Raw genomic sequence first — 15,377 nt, forward strand, 5'->3', positions numbered from 1 at the left:
GCTGACCTGACACTAGAGGCCCCAACAGCCTCAGCACGGTCTCTGACTACAGGAAAATGGCCGCCAAAGCAAGTCTATGGGGAAACCAAAAACATGTCCCCTGAACTACAGAAACATTGCCGCCGAAACTGGGAATCACAGAGACCACGGAAACATAGCGGTACCATGTGGCACTGCACTGGACCCTGGACTCAAGGGGAAAAATTTACAGACCCCAGGTAAGGACCCCCTACGCAGCACCTCAGGTACGGACACCGACAGCGGCATCACCCACCGCTCCTCCAGCCCAGCGCCATGTAGCCCCCCTATACAATTTCACCGATGCCCCCAAACAAAGGCCGGGGGGGGCAGGGTACAGGTGAGAGCATCCAAAATTAACGGGGAACCCCGCAAGGAGGAGGGGGAAGCACAAGGGAGAGGAAGGACACAGGGGGCCTACCATCCCCAGGGGGAGCCCCCGACCGCTCCAACAATTTTGCAGGAAAGGAGGTGGGGACACTACTCACCATACCATGGACACCAGGCGGGTGCCACAACCAGCAGTCAACCGCACCATCTTGGAATGGGGGTGCTGCGGCCTGAGGTACGCTGCGACTCTGGTCGTGTCCAGTGATATGCGACCTCGCGAGGTGTTCACTCGCCGGTCAGTCCCCGTCCAGTGGGACCAAGTTGCGGCCAACTTAAATGCGGAGCTAGTAGTTGGGTTGCGATCGCAGACCAGACTGAGAAGACGGTAAGGATCTAGAATATCCAGTGCTTTGCCCAGTCAGGCTGTTGATTGTAGTTCACACAGGAACAAAAATAATAAACAAAGGAAAAGTAAAAAAATTCCATTTAAATAGGGAGGTATTAGTACTGTCCTGACATTTCTGGGCCTCAAGAAATGAGATCAATACCTCAGGATTGATACCATAGTTTGTGGACTCTTACTTTACTATAGACTAAATAATACACTCATTTTGGTTATTTTCACCAAAGAAATGCGGCAGAATGCATTAGAGCCGGTTCACACTGAGGCGATCCGACTTGCCGGGGCGACCTGTGAAGTTGCGGTGCACAGCGCGCACCGTGACCTCGGAGCGACATGCACGGACTTCATATCATTGAAGTCAATGCAGGTCGCCCCAAAGTAGTACAGGACCCTTTTTCTAAGTCGGAGCGACTTGTGTCGCTCCTATTAGAACGGGTCCTGTGCTAATCTATGGCAGGCGACCTGACAAGTCGCCCCAGTGTGAACCGGCTCTTATGGTCTAAATGTATGAAGACTAGTTATTTATTTGCAAAATTTTATAACAGAAAGAAAAATACATTTTTCTTTCACATTTTCCAGTCTTTTTTCGCTTATTTAGCAAACAAAAAAAAAAAAAAAAATGTGCAATTGTCATTCAAAGTCTGACAGTGCTGAAAGCTTAAAATTGGCCTGGGCAGGAAGGAGGTAAAAGTGCCCAGTATTGTAGTGGTTAACAAAAATGTGCAGCTATACCCTTGTCTTAATAAAAGACCCCTCTAATTTAGGGGCAAAATATACAGGGCTATGGGAATTGTTAGAGAATAAAAATCACACACACTATATATATGTTGAACCGGGGTCCTTTTTCAACCATATAAACAGTGTAACCCAACCAGATTCTTGTGCACGGTTTATTTAACTGATATTTAAATGTCTGGCATTGATTTCAGTGTTCTCCGTACGGAATTCCATGACAGTTTCCATGCACAGTTGTCCTCTGACGCACAGAGTATACAGAAACTTTCAAAACAGTCTCTCCCTATCATAGTGTATATTACAAAGAACAGACAGCAATCCTGCAGAGAGCCCAAATCTCTACAGAGGGCTGTCCCTACAGAAAAGAACTTGGATTTATTTATTTAAAAGGTACTTATATAGCGCCGTCAATTTACGCTGCGATTTACATATACATTGTACATTCACATCAGTCCCTACCCTCAAGAAGCTTACAATCTAAGGTCCATAACACATCCTGGGGCCAATTTAGACAGGAGCCAATAAACCTACCAGCATGTCCTTTGAGTGTGGGAGGAAACCGGAGTACTCGGAGGAAACCCACTCAGGCACAGGGAGGCAAACTCCAGGTAGGTAGTTGGGATTCGACCAGCGACCCTTTTGCTACTAGGTGAAAGTGCTAACCACTACACCACTGTGTAGTCCATATAAATATTTTACACCTTGGGAGAAAACTCGGACGAGGTTTAGTGACAAAAGTGAGCTGGAAACAGCCTTTGGAACAATAAAAATATTTCTCTTTAATTCCACCCTTTTACCTCTTGAGTACACATTGGGTAAACATTTCCCAAGGTTATACTTCTAGAGATATTAAACCCTACTCTCCAAGTAAACTCTGGTCTATTCTATTGCAGTATGTATTCCTAAAGAGAAGCTCCAGACAAATACTGTAGCTGTGGACTTTCAATATTAGGGCACTTATCTGTCCAGGGATCCCACAATGTCAATTCTTCCATCAGCTATCGGGTGCTGGCGCCATCATCCTGATTAAGGGAAAATGATAGAGAAGCCTTGCAGCTTTATAGCCGGTTTTCTACTGCGCATGCACGAAGCGCGCTGTGCTTTGTGAATGGCCCATAGTCTTCCGGGACCTGTGTGTGTGTGTCCCAGAAGGCTGCGGGAGAATGGGGAGGGGGGCGAACTTCAAAACTTGGTACCCGCTCCCCCCTTTCCCCCAAAAGGTGGCAAATGCAGCAGGGAAGAGGGTCGAGGCAGACAAGCAAAGCTTTCACTTTTGGGTAGAGTTCCGTTTTAACTAAGAAGCCCCTTTAATGCTTTCAGCCTCCTCCAGATTTGCAAATTTCCTTTTTTTTCTGCGTTGATCTGACTTTGTTGGGGGGTGGCTACATTTGTTCCTACTGTACTGTTCCTAGGAATGTAGCCACCCACTCTTGCTCACTACGGAGATGGACTCTGGGATGCGTAGTGTGTATAGAGCAGAGCACATGAATGCAACATGAACTGCTCATCTAAAGCCCCGTACACACGTACCGATGGTCGGCTTACAAATGTTCCTCTTTTCTCCCCGGGATGTCGGTGTCTGCTGAAAAGTGCAAAGACAGCACAAGGACAGCACAAGAATTTTGTCCGCCGACTGCAGAAGTGATGTCATGTAATGGTTAACTTTCCCTGTGTTTTCTATTTTCTGAGCATGCCCAGTCTTGCAAATCTGCGGTCTGTCGGCCGAATTGTGTACTGACAGGCGAACAATCGTCCGTTCTGGTGTCGGCATACAAATATTTTCATGTTTGCACGAAAGACTTTTGTCCGCGGATTGTGCGCAGACATCTGTCGGAGGCACCATACTAACACGCGTACAATCGGCAGATCCTTCGTCCACCGACGTTTGTATGCCGACGATCGGTACGTGTGTACGGGCCTTTAAACAAACGGAATTGAGGACAAAAAGTAAGCGTTCACGAGCCTCTTCTTTTTTATGCTCTTGCATTAGAACGCCCTTTGACACCAAGTACCATTCAGGGTCCATAGCGGAGCACTGGATGGGTGGACATTGAGGAACAGTCCACTGCTGGAGGGTAGGGGACTAGGAGTGTTCAAGCCAGCTTTCAAAAGGAGTGGAGCATCAAGTATGTAAAAGTGCTGTTTGCAACAATCTGGAAATAAACAAGCATTTACACTTTGCAGTGCGAGGGCAGCCCCACTACAAGGGAGCACATCTGTTCTTCCCAGTGATTGGCTTTAATTAAAAATGAATGGATCTCTCCCTTTTACTTTTTGCAAGGCTGGCAGGTATTATCTTTGTGAAATGCTAGAGAGTTCATTAAAAGGAAAAGTCAGAAAAACAGGGAAGCTTCCATTGCAGAGCTCTACTTTTCAAAAAGCTAGTTGCCTGGCTGTCAGGAGGACCCTCCTGCTTTAGTACCTCCAGTCACTGATTAGAAACAAGGAAGTGGATATCATCTGACATTCTCAGGCCTTCCCAGTACAGCTCCCTTATCTCAGGTCAGGGAACTCTGAAAGTAACAAAGTCAGTAGTCAGCCAGGCAAGTAGCTGATGAAGGAGGTTAGCAATAAAAACCCCTTGTTTTCCTTGTGGTAGGTTTTCTTAAAAAAAAAAAAAAAAAAAAAAAAAAACACACACACAACACCACTACCCACAGGGGTGTCAACTGAATCTCATCATGGGCCAACCCCCCTCCCTAAAGCTTCCTTGCATCTCTCTTTTACCTTGTCTGGCTCTAGTACCTCCCTGTGTAGGCGGATCTGCCTTATCTTGCAGGGAGCGGAGGGTGAAAGCTGGGGGTGGCGGAAAGGAGTTCCACCACATTCCAGTTATAAAACTGGTTGCGAGGGCCACATGGCAAGACACGGAGGGCCGGATTCGGCCAGCGGGCCTTGTGTTTGACATATGTGCAAGATTAGAGGGAAGGCTCAGCACCAGCCAGTCTTCCTTCATCTGGATTACCATAAAAATGCAAGTGTCTGACAATTAAGATAAGGTATATAAAAATTCCAGAAGGAATATTGTAGCCATACCCATCACTATGCTCCACAAAAGGGCCGTGTGCTTTCACAATTTTTGCAATGATAACTGTTCATATATGCATGACTTAAAGTTACATAGTTAGTCAGGTTGAAAAAAAAAAAAAAAAAAAAGTAAAGACAAAAAGTCCATTTAGCTCAACCAGCAAAATCCTTGCTGATCCCCCGAGAGGCAGTCGGATATTCCCTGGATCAACTTTACCTATACATGGAGGAGTTCCGGCCTCAAAATTGACTTTAAAATAAACTTACCTTCCTTCCTCTTCGGCCACGGCCCTGCTTGCATTGACTCCTGGGAGCCGAACGTCATCACTCCCAGGAGTCAATGCGCCTGCACCGGCCCTGCTCGTCACTTCCGGTGCAGGCGCGTTACTCCCTGCTGAACAGCTTCTGGGCATGCCCAGAAGCTGTGCAGGGATGACGCGCCTGCACCAGAAGGGACGAGCAGGGCATTCTGAGACTCCGAGGTCACCGAAGAGGACGCTCTTGCTTCAGCTGCCCACACCTGAGATGGCAGCGCTGGACAAGACAGGGCCCAAAGTGTCAATATTTTGTGTGGCTACAATTGGGCATGGAGTTCACAGGTTGCCACTGGAGTCCTCTTTCACTCCTCCATGACGACATCACAGAGCTGGTGGATGTTAGAGACCTTGCGCTCCTCCACCTTCCCTTTGAGGATACCCCACAGATGCTCAATAGGTTTTAGGTCTGGAGACATGCTTGGCCAGTCCATCACCTTTACCCTCAGCTTCTTTAGCAAGGCAGTGATCGCCTTGGAGGTGTGTTTGGGGTCGTTATGTTGGAATACTGTCCTGCAGCCCAGTCTTCGGAGGGAGGGGGATCATGCTCTGCTTCAGTATGTCACAGTACATGTTGGCATTCATGGTTCCCTCAATGAGCTGTAGCTCCCCAGTGCTGACAGCACTCATGCAGCCCCAGACCATGACACTCCCAACACCAGGCTTGACTGTAGGCAAGACACGCTTGTCTTTCTACTCCTCACCTGGTTGCTGCCACACACGCCTGACACCATCTGAACCAAATACATTTATCTTGGTCTCATCAGATCACAGGACATGGTTCCAGTAATCCATATCTTTAGTCTACTTGTCTTCAGCAAACTGTTTGCGGGCTTTCTTGTGCATCATCTTTAGAAGAGGCTTCCTTCTGGGATGACAGCCATGCAGACCAATTTGATGCAGTGTGCAGCGTATGGTCTGAGCACTGACAGGCTGACCCCCCACCCCTTCAACCTCTTTAGCAATGCTGGCAGAACTCATACGTCTATTTCTCAAAGACAACCTCTGGATATGATGCTGAGCACGTGCCCTCAACTCCTTTGGTCGACCATGGCGAGGCCTGTTCTGAGTGGAACCTGTCCTGTTAAACCGCTGTATGATCTTGGCCACCTCTGCTCCTTTCCAATGCCTAAAAGTAATGAGGGCTGTTGTGTCCCTATTCCATCTCACCTCCCAGCTTCAGCCAATGCTAGCATGTCCACTGTCTGCGTAACTGAAATTATAAAGAATACGAAAAAAGGAGACGGATTTCACACAACACACCTTACAATTAGCATTACATCTTTCTATATAAATCAATCTAGAGCACACGTGTCAAACAAGGCACCCGGGCCGAATCTGGCCCTCCAAGCCATTTCATGTGGCCCTTGCACCTCTCCTGCACCTGCTCCAGACCCTGCACTTTCTGCTTTCCAGAAATGCCTCTAGCTTTTTCCCCCAGCAGCAGCACAAGGTAAGGGGGGTGCACTGTGATGTAAGGGAGGCTCTTGACATCTTATGTAAGGGTACAGGATGCTCTGGACTTCCAGTCTTACAGATACAACCGGCCCTTTTGAGTGCAATCATAAAGCTGATGCGGCCCGCAAATAAATTGACTTTGACCCTCCTGATCTAGAGTATATACTCTATTCTATAGTACTAAATAGATAAAATAAAGTATATATACTTCAATATATAGATGAATGGAGATGCCCATGCCTGCATTCGATTTTGTTTTTTGTTTTTTCTTCAGTGTTTTGTATGGCCGAATATACAGCAGGTTAGAACAAATAATTTGTTGCCAAGAACCATTTGCCAATTTGTCATCAGCAAAGGCATCCAAATGAAGGCTTTTTGCTCTCTAGGCGGCTCTTCTGTGGCCCCGATCCTGATTTAGATAAGTAGGCCATATTTCCCCAGACATCGAGCATTGCCAAGCTTGTGTTCGTGTTTCAGATTCACAGCTGTTACATGATATGTTGTAAGAAACAAGATTGAAATATACAACACCACACACAAAACGCAAGACTATGTCAGGGCCCGAACAATGATTTCCCTGCAGAACCGCATTAAACCATTTGCCCGATTAACCATTTTGCTTCTTCTCTCGAGCTTGTAGATTGGATTACCGCTCTCTCATCACCTTTACCTTAACCCTCCTCTTGTGTTAGGGTCAAAACTGACCCGTTTTCAGGTTTTGAATGTCTATAAGTATCACATAAATTTGTTTATTGCATCAAGATTTTTTTACTTTGTCAGGAACCTCTATTTAAACAATGTAATAGAAAAAGAATCCTTTTCACTAAATTATAAAATACTGTGGTGAAAATTAAGACGTTCATGGTGTTAGGGTCAATTCTGACCCAGTTATAAGTGCCAAAACTGAAATCATAAACACTCTCTCTGCTTAGTAACAGTGACAGCCAATCCCCTCTCAACCCTGTGAGCTGTAGTTAGGGAGGGGCCTATCTCTTTTCCTGCTTGTCTGCTTCTCTAAATAAAGTGAAGAAACATAGGACAAATTCATTTCAGAGTTGCTGACTTTATTTTACCATTTTTTAAATTTGACAATGAGAGGTATGCTATCAAAAGAAAGGTCTAGGGGTCACACCAAAAATATTAAAACCAATCTTTTCAAGGATAAAGAAGCCTAACAAGGTAACCAAGAGGTAAGAAACAAATTTATTGATAAATAATTATTCAGAGGGTATTTTATGGCTGATTTAAAACACGGGTCAAAACTGACCCTAACATCATGGATAGTAACAGAATTCCAACATAAGAGGAGGGTTAAAACAGCAGAACTTAAAAACAATGTTGATTGCCAAATGAGTTTTTTGGCCAGGCTTGCAGGGAGGCCCAAGTGGCCTACAGGTAGGACAATAAAATGAATAAATGTTTCACACAGCTGCGCAGGGGTGTTTTTTTTTAGCCTTTAAAAAAAATAGAGTTTTTGTAAGAACTTACCATAAAACCCTTTTCTCTGAGTCCTCCGACAGTCGCAGCCCCGGCCCATCTGGGTTTTTTGGCTCTTGGGGTTGTTGTCTTCCGGTACTGCTTGCTACAAAACGGAGGTACAGTGGTAACTGGATAAGGATAATGTCTGGGAGACGGCCCCCTAGAGGTGTGTCCAAGTATAGAAAGTTTATTAACATTTCAAAAACTGCCTAGCTTACTCCTGCAGAGGGCGCCATTACCCACTCGTGAAGGCTGTACGAGAGGCTGCGACTGTCAGAGGACGCAAGAGAAAGTGAACCTTTAGCCAGGCTACCTATTCTTAACAAACATTTAGGCTCTCATTGATCTATTTTGCTGCAAGCACTGTGGAGTAATTTATTTTCAAATATCATAAAGGCACTTTGGTTGGATTGTATACAAATTCCTAACAGCATTATCTCACTCTGTATTCCCTCCCAACATTGACCTGATGTAAACAGTACTTTCTCATACAACCAGACCATAAGATTTCCCTGGTTATGAAATTTAACCACCTTACTACCCCCATACAGGGAAAAAAACAGCCGATAAGGAGGATGTCCATTAGACATTGCAGATCACAGAAAAAAAATGCACAAAGCCAATTAGAGTCCCTCTGTACCGCTGTGATGGCCACTCACAGTGATCACAAAGGTAAAAACTGTCCCTTCCTCTCACAATGATGAAAGAGGAATTTAATGACTGAAGGGGATCATACTGAGCAGCACATTTAAGGTGGAGGGGTTTGAAAATGTGATTATGGGGATTTTAACCTTTTAACCCTCCCCCATCCCCATGTCCTGGAATATCTCCATCCTGTCTATGTAATGGTCTGTATATTACAACCTTCCCCCCCATTTCCTGCAAAATAAGCCCTGGTTCACACTGGTGCGGCTTTGAAATTGCGCTACTTCAGTGCAAATTCAAAGCTGCAGATCAATGCAATTTGCACCTCCAATTTCATTGTTGCTTGCGACTTCGTTTAACAGAATAATACAGAAAGTTAGCAGGACACCATCCTGCTAAAGTGAAGAAAGATACAAATTGAGTCCCACACCTAGATGCCACCTGGCTGCTATTCCCCTGTGTTCGCCCCCCAAGCATACATGACCTTAGTGAGCCTCTAACATTTATACATATCGTGGCACACCTGTAGTTGGTCTTGAGGAATCATAAAGCGAAACGCGTCGACCAGCAACAAGAAAAAAGATACCTCAATCGTGAGATTGACTGTATAGAGGTGCTCGCACATATGCCACAGAGTCTATTACCAATATGTATATGTTCATGTGTGAAATGTTATACATAGTTGCCTTAGGCGCCTATCATATTTTTAATGATGTTTAAATAAATGTTTTGTTAAGATCTAGGTTTGGCCCATGCGAGTGCCTTTAAAATCCACCACAAGCAAGACGGTGTCCTGCCAACTTTCTGTATTATATGGTTATACCTGGAGGTGGCCAGAGATGTATAGTAACTAAGTAGAACTACTTCACTACTGTACTTAAGTACCGAAAGGCGGTATCTGTACTTTCCTAGAGTAGAATTTTTCTCTCCTACTTCCACTTCACTACATTTTTTCAATGATTTCAATACTTCTACTCTGATATTTTTTTTTTTTTTTTTGTGCTGCATAGTTACTCGTTACAATTATAAAAATTACCACTGCCAGAACAGTAGATGGCAGGTTTAATGAAGCTCAAACATGAGTATTATCAGCACATACGAAAATAAATGCTACTGTATGTATAAATAAAAGCTGCATTTGAAATAATAAAACAATATGATGTTCAAACTTGACTTCTTTCTTTAATAACTACATAACACAGTACTTGTACTTTTACTTTCAGTACTTGAGTAGCATTTTTTTTCCAAAACTACTGGTACTTTTACTTTCAGTACTTGAGTAGCAAATTTTTTTTTAAAAAAAAAACTACCGTACTTGCAATACTTAAGTACAAAAAAACGCAATTTTTGTAAAATCTTACCTGTAAAATTCCTCTCTCTGAGTCCTCCGACAGTCGCCGCCACTTCATATTTGTCACTATGCTACTCCTACGGAGCAAAGGTCATTAACCCCATAGTGACGAATATGAAGTGGCGGCAACTGTCGGAGGACGTAAGAGAAATGTTGAATACTTTAGTACTTCTACTCAAGTCACTTTTTGATGGAGCACTTCCACTTCTACTCAAGTCACTTTTTGATCGAGCACTTGTACTTTTACTCAAGTATGGGTTTCGAGTACTTTATACAACTCTGGAGGTGGCACAGGTAAAGGTCCCTCTTTTTTTCACCATACTTCGTTTAACAGAAGTCTTTGCAAGTCGCAATGAAATCGGGAAAAAGTAGGAAACGTTTTTTTAAAGTTGCGGAAATTTGAACGGTTCCATTGCCGGCAATGGGGCGCAACTTGTCATGCGATTTGGGTACTGTCAAATTACACCGGTGTGAATGGGGGCCAAACTCTTTATCTTCACTGTATGTGACCTGTACATTATTTACTACTTCATAGGAGTAAGTTGTATCCCAAAAAAAAAAAAAAAAAAACCACAGAATCACAATTTGGCAAACCAAACTTTGACAAAACAAAAAGGACTGAATGGGCCATCTCACTACCACAGATTTTCTAATGCATGAATATGATGAAAATCCAATTAGTTATGAACAATACAGAAATATCTTATTTCAGTTATATAATGCTTTTTTGGCTTTCATTACATGTTTTCTTTTCAGGTTTGTCTGACCTAGATTGTCATTCACTCTTCAGAATGGACCAAAAGATGTTCATGTCTTTACCACAACAGCAGATAAAGAACAGACAACGGCAAGGCACCAGGAAATGGTTATTGTTTAATTAAATAAGTGAGAGAGTATGCAATGTGCTCAGTTGTGTAATTACTGCCTACACTTGTTATCATGTAATCATTGTCTGCACAATTACAGAGAGTAAAGGAGAAGAAAAGCATATTAGCTGCAGAACACTTGGAGAAGTTCATGCTAATAATTAGAAGGCTTACAGAACTAAACTGGCCACATTAAAAATGAGTGTGTGGCAAATAGAGGTCATCAGAAGTATTCGTTATAACAACAAACTTCAGCATGCTGGGAAACTCCTTTGCATCATTGCCATTTCTAAAGAGAAAAGGGAACAATGTTTTACCAGCACTGCAATCATTCATCTATTAAACTAAAGGAGAGTGCTGGTGACAGGTCAACAAAAAAGCAGATGCTCATAAAGCTTGCACCCATCCCTGCACGCCTGTCAAACTCAGATGTGCAGGCGAGTCCAATACAGCCACTGAATCTCCATTGATTGACATATGCTGCCTGCATGCAGCTCCACATTGCTCCAGATAAACAACCTTCTCTTGCATGTACGGGTCTGTGTGCCCGTGTGAATGAGCCCTCGTATGCAGGAGTTGTGTGATGAGAACCTCCATCTGTCTATGACCATTACTCTTTCAACCAGACCCACTACCAAAATAGGGTCTTTAAAATCTGTAACACATTTGCCTTCTTAAAGCGGTAGTATACCGCTTTTTTGACTTTTAACTACAGGTAAGCCTATAATAAGGCCTACCTGTAGGTACAATTAATATCTCCTAAACCTGCACGGGTTTAGGAGATATTACCACTGCATGCAGCCGCTGACAAGTGCGGCGCATGCGCTCTGAAGGTCCGGCGGACCTTCAGAGTTCCTTGCCGAAATATTACTCCCGCGCGCATGCGCGGGAGTGACGTCATCGCGGCCCCGGCCATTCACAGCGCCGGAGCCGCCGAACCTGGAAGAGACGCCGAGGGATCATGTCCGCTCCCACAGCGGTGTCCGGGGGTCCGTGTCGGGGCTTCGTTCTAAGGTAAGTTTTTCATAATGAGCTAGTATGCGATGCATACTAGCTCATTATGCCTTCGTCTTGCAGGGTTTTTTTTTTTTTCCATTAGAGTATACTACCGCTTTAAAGTGTTTGTTACCCCAACTCTTCATATTCCTGATATGCAGCTGCTGTACCACGCACAGCTTTCAAGAGCCGATCATGACAGTTCGCCAGAAATTTTCCGAAGGGACAAACACGAAAACTATGTCTCGTACGTTATCAAATGATTTTTGTTTAATCAGCACAGTTTTCGTCCAAAAATATAAAAAATACATTACATCACTTTCAAATTTTTATTCGGTCGTACAAGAATTGTTATAACTTTAGTAAGTTGTAAAGCGCTGCGCAAACTGTTGCCGTTATATACAGTATCTCACAAAAGTGAGTACACCCCTCACATTTTTGTAAGTATTTTATTATATTATTTCATGTGACAACACTGAAGAAATGACACTTTGCTACAATGTAAAGTAGTGAGTGTACAGCTTGTATAACAGTGTAAAGTTGCTGTCCCCTCAAAATAACTCAACACAGCCATTAATGTCTAAACCACTGGCAACAAAAGTGAGTACACCCCTAGGTGAAAAAGTCCACATTGGGCCCAATTAGCCATTTTCCCTCCCCGGTGTCATGTGACTCAGTATTACAAGGTCTCAGGTGTGAATGGGGAGCAGGTGTGTTAAATTTGGTGTTATCACTTTCTATTTCTCTCATACTGGTCAATGGAAGATCAAAATGGCACCTCATGGCAAAAAACTGAGGATCTGGGACCAAGAACCTGAAACTGTGCTGCAGCATGGTGGCCAAGACCATACAGCAATTTAACAGGAAAGGTTCCACTCAGAACAGGCCTCACCATGGGCGACCAAAGAAGTCGAGTGCAAGTGCTCAGCGTCATATCCTGAGGTTGTCTTTGGGAAAAAGACGTATGAGTGCTGCCAGCATTGCTGCAGAGGTTGAAGGGATGGAGGGGTTAACCTGCTCAGACCATACGCTACACACTGCATCAAATTGGTCTGCATGGCTGTGGTCCCAGAAGGAAGCCTCTACTAAAGATGATTCACAAGAAAGCCCGCAAACAGTTTGCTGAAGACAAGCAGACTAAGGGCATGGATTACTGGAACCATGTCCTGTGGTCTGACGAGACCAAGATAAACTTATTTGGTTCAGATGGTGTCAAGCGTGCGTGGCGGCAACCAAGTGGAGTACAAAGACAAGTGTGTCTTACCTACAGTCAAGCATGGTGGTGGGGCTGCATAAGTGCTGCCAGCAGCACTGGGGAATACAGTTCATTGAGGGAACCATGAATGCCAACATGTACTGTGACATACTGAAGCAGAGCATTATCCACTCCTTTTCGCAGACTGGGCCGCAGGGCAGTATTCCAACAAGATAACAACCCCAAACACACCTCCAAGACAACTGCCTTGTTACAGAAACTGAGGGTAAAGGTGATGGACTGGCCAAGCATGTCTCCAGACCTAAACCCTATTGAGCATCTGTGGGGCATCCTCACATGGAAGGTCCTCCACCAGAGCGCAAGGTCTCTAAAATCTAACAGCTCTGTGATGTCATCATGGAGGAGTGGAAGAGGACTCCAGTGGTAACCTGTGAGGCTCTGGTGAACTCCATGCCCAAGAGGGTTAAGGCAGTGCTGGAAAATAATGGTGGCCACACAAAATATTTACACTTTGGGCCCAATTTGGACATTTTCACTTAGGGGTGTACTCACTTTTGTTGCCAGTGGTTTAGACATTAATGGCTGTGTGTTGAGTTATTTTGAGGGGACAGCAAATTTACACTGTTATACAAGCTGTACACTCACTACTTTACATTGTAGCAAAGTGTAACTTCTGCCGTGTTGTCACATGAAAATTAATAATAAAATATTTACAAAAATGTGAGGGGTGTACTCACTTGTGAAATACTGTAAATCCTGAATAATAACCTCTTCATTTTCGATATGAAGACTGGCATGCTAAAAAAAAAAAAAAAAAAAAAAAAAAAAGGAACAATCAGTGGCCCAATAATAAAATTGTGTGTACCAGGCCCTAAAGTAATTGTACAGTCACATTTTTTTTTTTTTTTTTAAATAACAAAAACATGTTATACTTACCTCCTCTGTGCAGTTGGTTTTGCACAGGGCAGCCTGGAACCTCTTCTCGGGTCCCTCGTTGCTGCTCCTGGCCCCTCCCTCCTGTCAAGTGCCCCCCACAGCAAGCAGCTTGCTATGGGGGCACCCAAGCTGCAGCTCCGTGTGTCCATTCAGACATTGAGCTGCAGTTTGGCCACTCGCCCCTTTCTCCTGATTGGTTAACTGACTTGGGATTGACAGCAGCAGGAACCAATGGTGCCGCTGCTGTGTCTCAGGCAATCAGGAGGGATAGAGAGGGACCTTAGGTATTCGGGGGGCTGCTACACACAGAAGACTTTTCATGCATTAGGATAAAAAACCTTCTGCCTTTACAACCCCTTTTACGCTGTTCATATACCAGTTGAATGTCATTCAAATATTCTTACAGATATTCTCAAAAATTGTTTTTCTGAGCACTTCATTTTGCCATAAATTAATTAGAAAGCCATTCAATTTTAATTCAGACGTGCTACTTGAATGGAGTTTTTGATGTATCAAGAACAGGTTTCTTTTGTGCCTAGAACATCCTGCTATCACTATGGTCAAAAATAATTGGCGATTTTATCCTGCCAACTATTAGGAACAATTTAAATAAATTTCTGAAGCTGAACATTTAAATTGTACTATACCAGCCGGCCAGCTTTACCCAACAGCACCCAGTACAGACTCGTTCAAATTAGGGGTCCTGTCTCCCATCTTTCCTCCATTACATTTCTGTGAACGTTCTGAGTCCGGAGAAAAGTGCATTGCAGAGCAGCATGTGCAGAAAGGACAATTGTTCTCTGTAGAAGAGTGGATGTTTTGTCTTCACAAACATTGACTGAAACAGACAACAGAATGAACGCTGTGAGCCAATACAAATGGTCCTTATTATAGGCATACTGATGAGGCCTACTCTAATGTTCTACCCCACCACGTCTCTCTGAGCTCCTATGTTAACCGGTTGCCGACCGCCGCACGACTATATACTGCGGCGGTCAGCCCCGGCCAGGCAGAGTGACGTAGCGGTACGTCACTAGCCTTCGCCGCTCTGGCGCACCCGCGGTCCCGCCGATGACTCGATTGGGTTCAGAACCGATCAGTCATCAGGTCCAGGCCAATCATTTTTGGTCTGGACCTGTTGATCGGTCCTGCCCAATCAGATCTCCCTCTAAGCCTGTGAAATGTAAACACAGGCTTAGAGGAGATGTGCCCTCCCCTCCCAACGGTCTTTTTGGATCCAGCGTGAGAGGAGAGCACATCTAATTGTAAGTACAGCACCAAGCACGTACATACACAGTTAGATAGGCACATTTCACCCCCGATCGCCCCCCCAATTAACCCCTACAGCACCTGACACAACACACACTATATACAGCATATAGCATATACCTATATACCTGTATAAGTGTGATTTGTGAACAGGTGTAGCCCTTGCGACCCCCCCTTTTCCACTCAAATTACCCCCCACCCCCCCCTAATAAAGATTTAACCCACTGATCCCCCCTGAACCCCCCCTGATCACCGCCGTTAACCCCTACACCCTCTGTCACATCAGCACTAATACAAACGCAATATACGGTGTTATTGTATTTTTGTATTAGTG

The 15,377-nt window shown here is 44.3% G+C and overlaps 1 protein-coding gene across 1 annotated transcript in view; it reads right to left on the reverse strand.

The window, feature by feature from the left end:
• Nucleotides 1-15,377, reverse strand: part of LOC309554094 (endophilin-A3-like) — a 190,702-nt gene that overhangs the window by 145,047 nt on the left and 30,278 nt on the right. The gene's annotated exons all lie outside the window — the stretch shown is intronic.

Source organism: Pelophylax lessonae, assembly GCF_965119305.1.
Source record: "Pelophylax lessonae genome assembly, chromosome: 4".
NCBI classification, from domain to species: domain Eukaryota; kingdom Metazoa; phylum Chordata; class Amphibia; order Anura; family Ranidae; genus Pelophylax; species Pelophylax lessonae.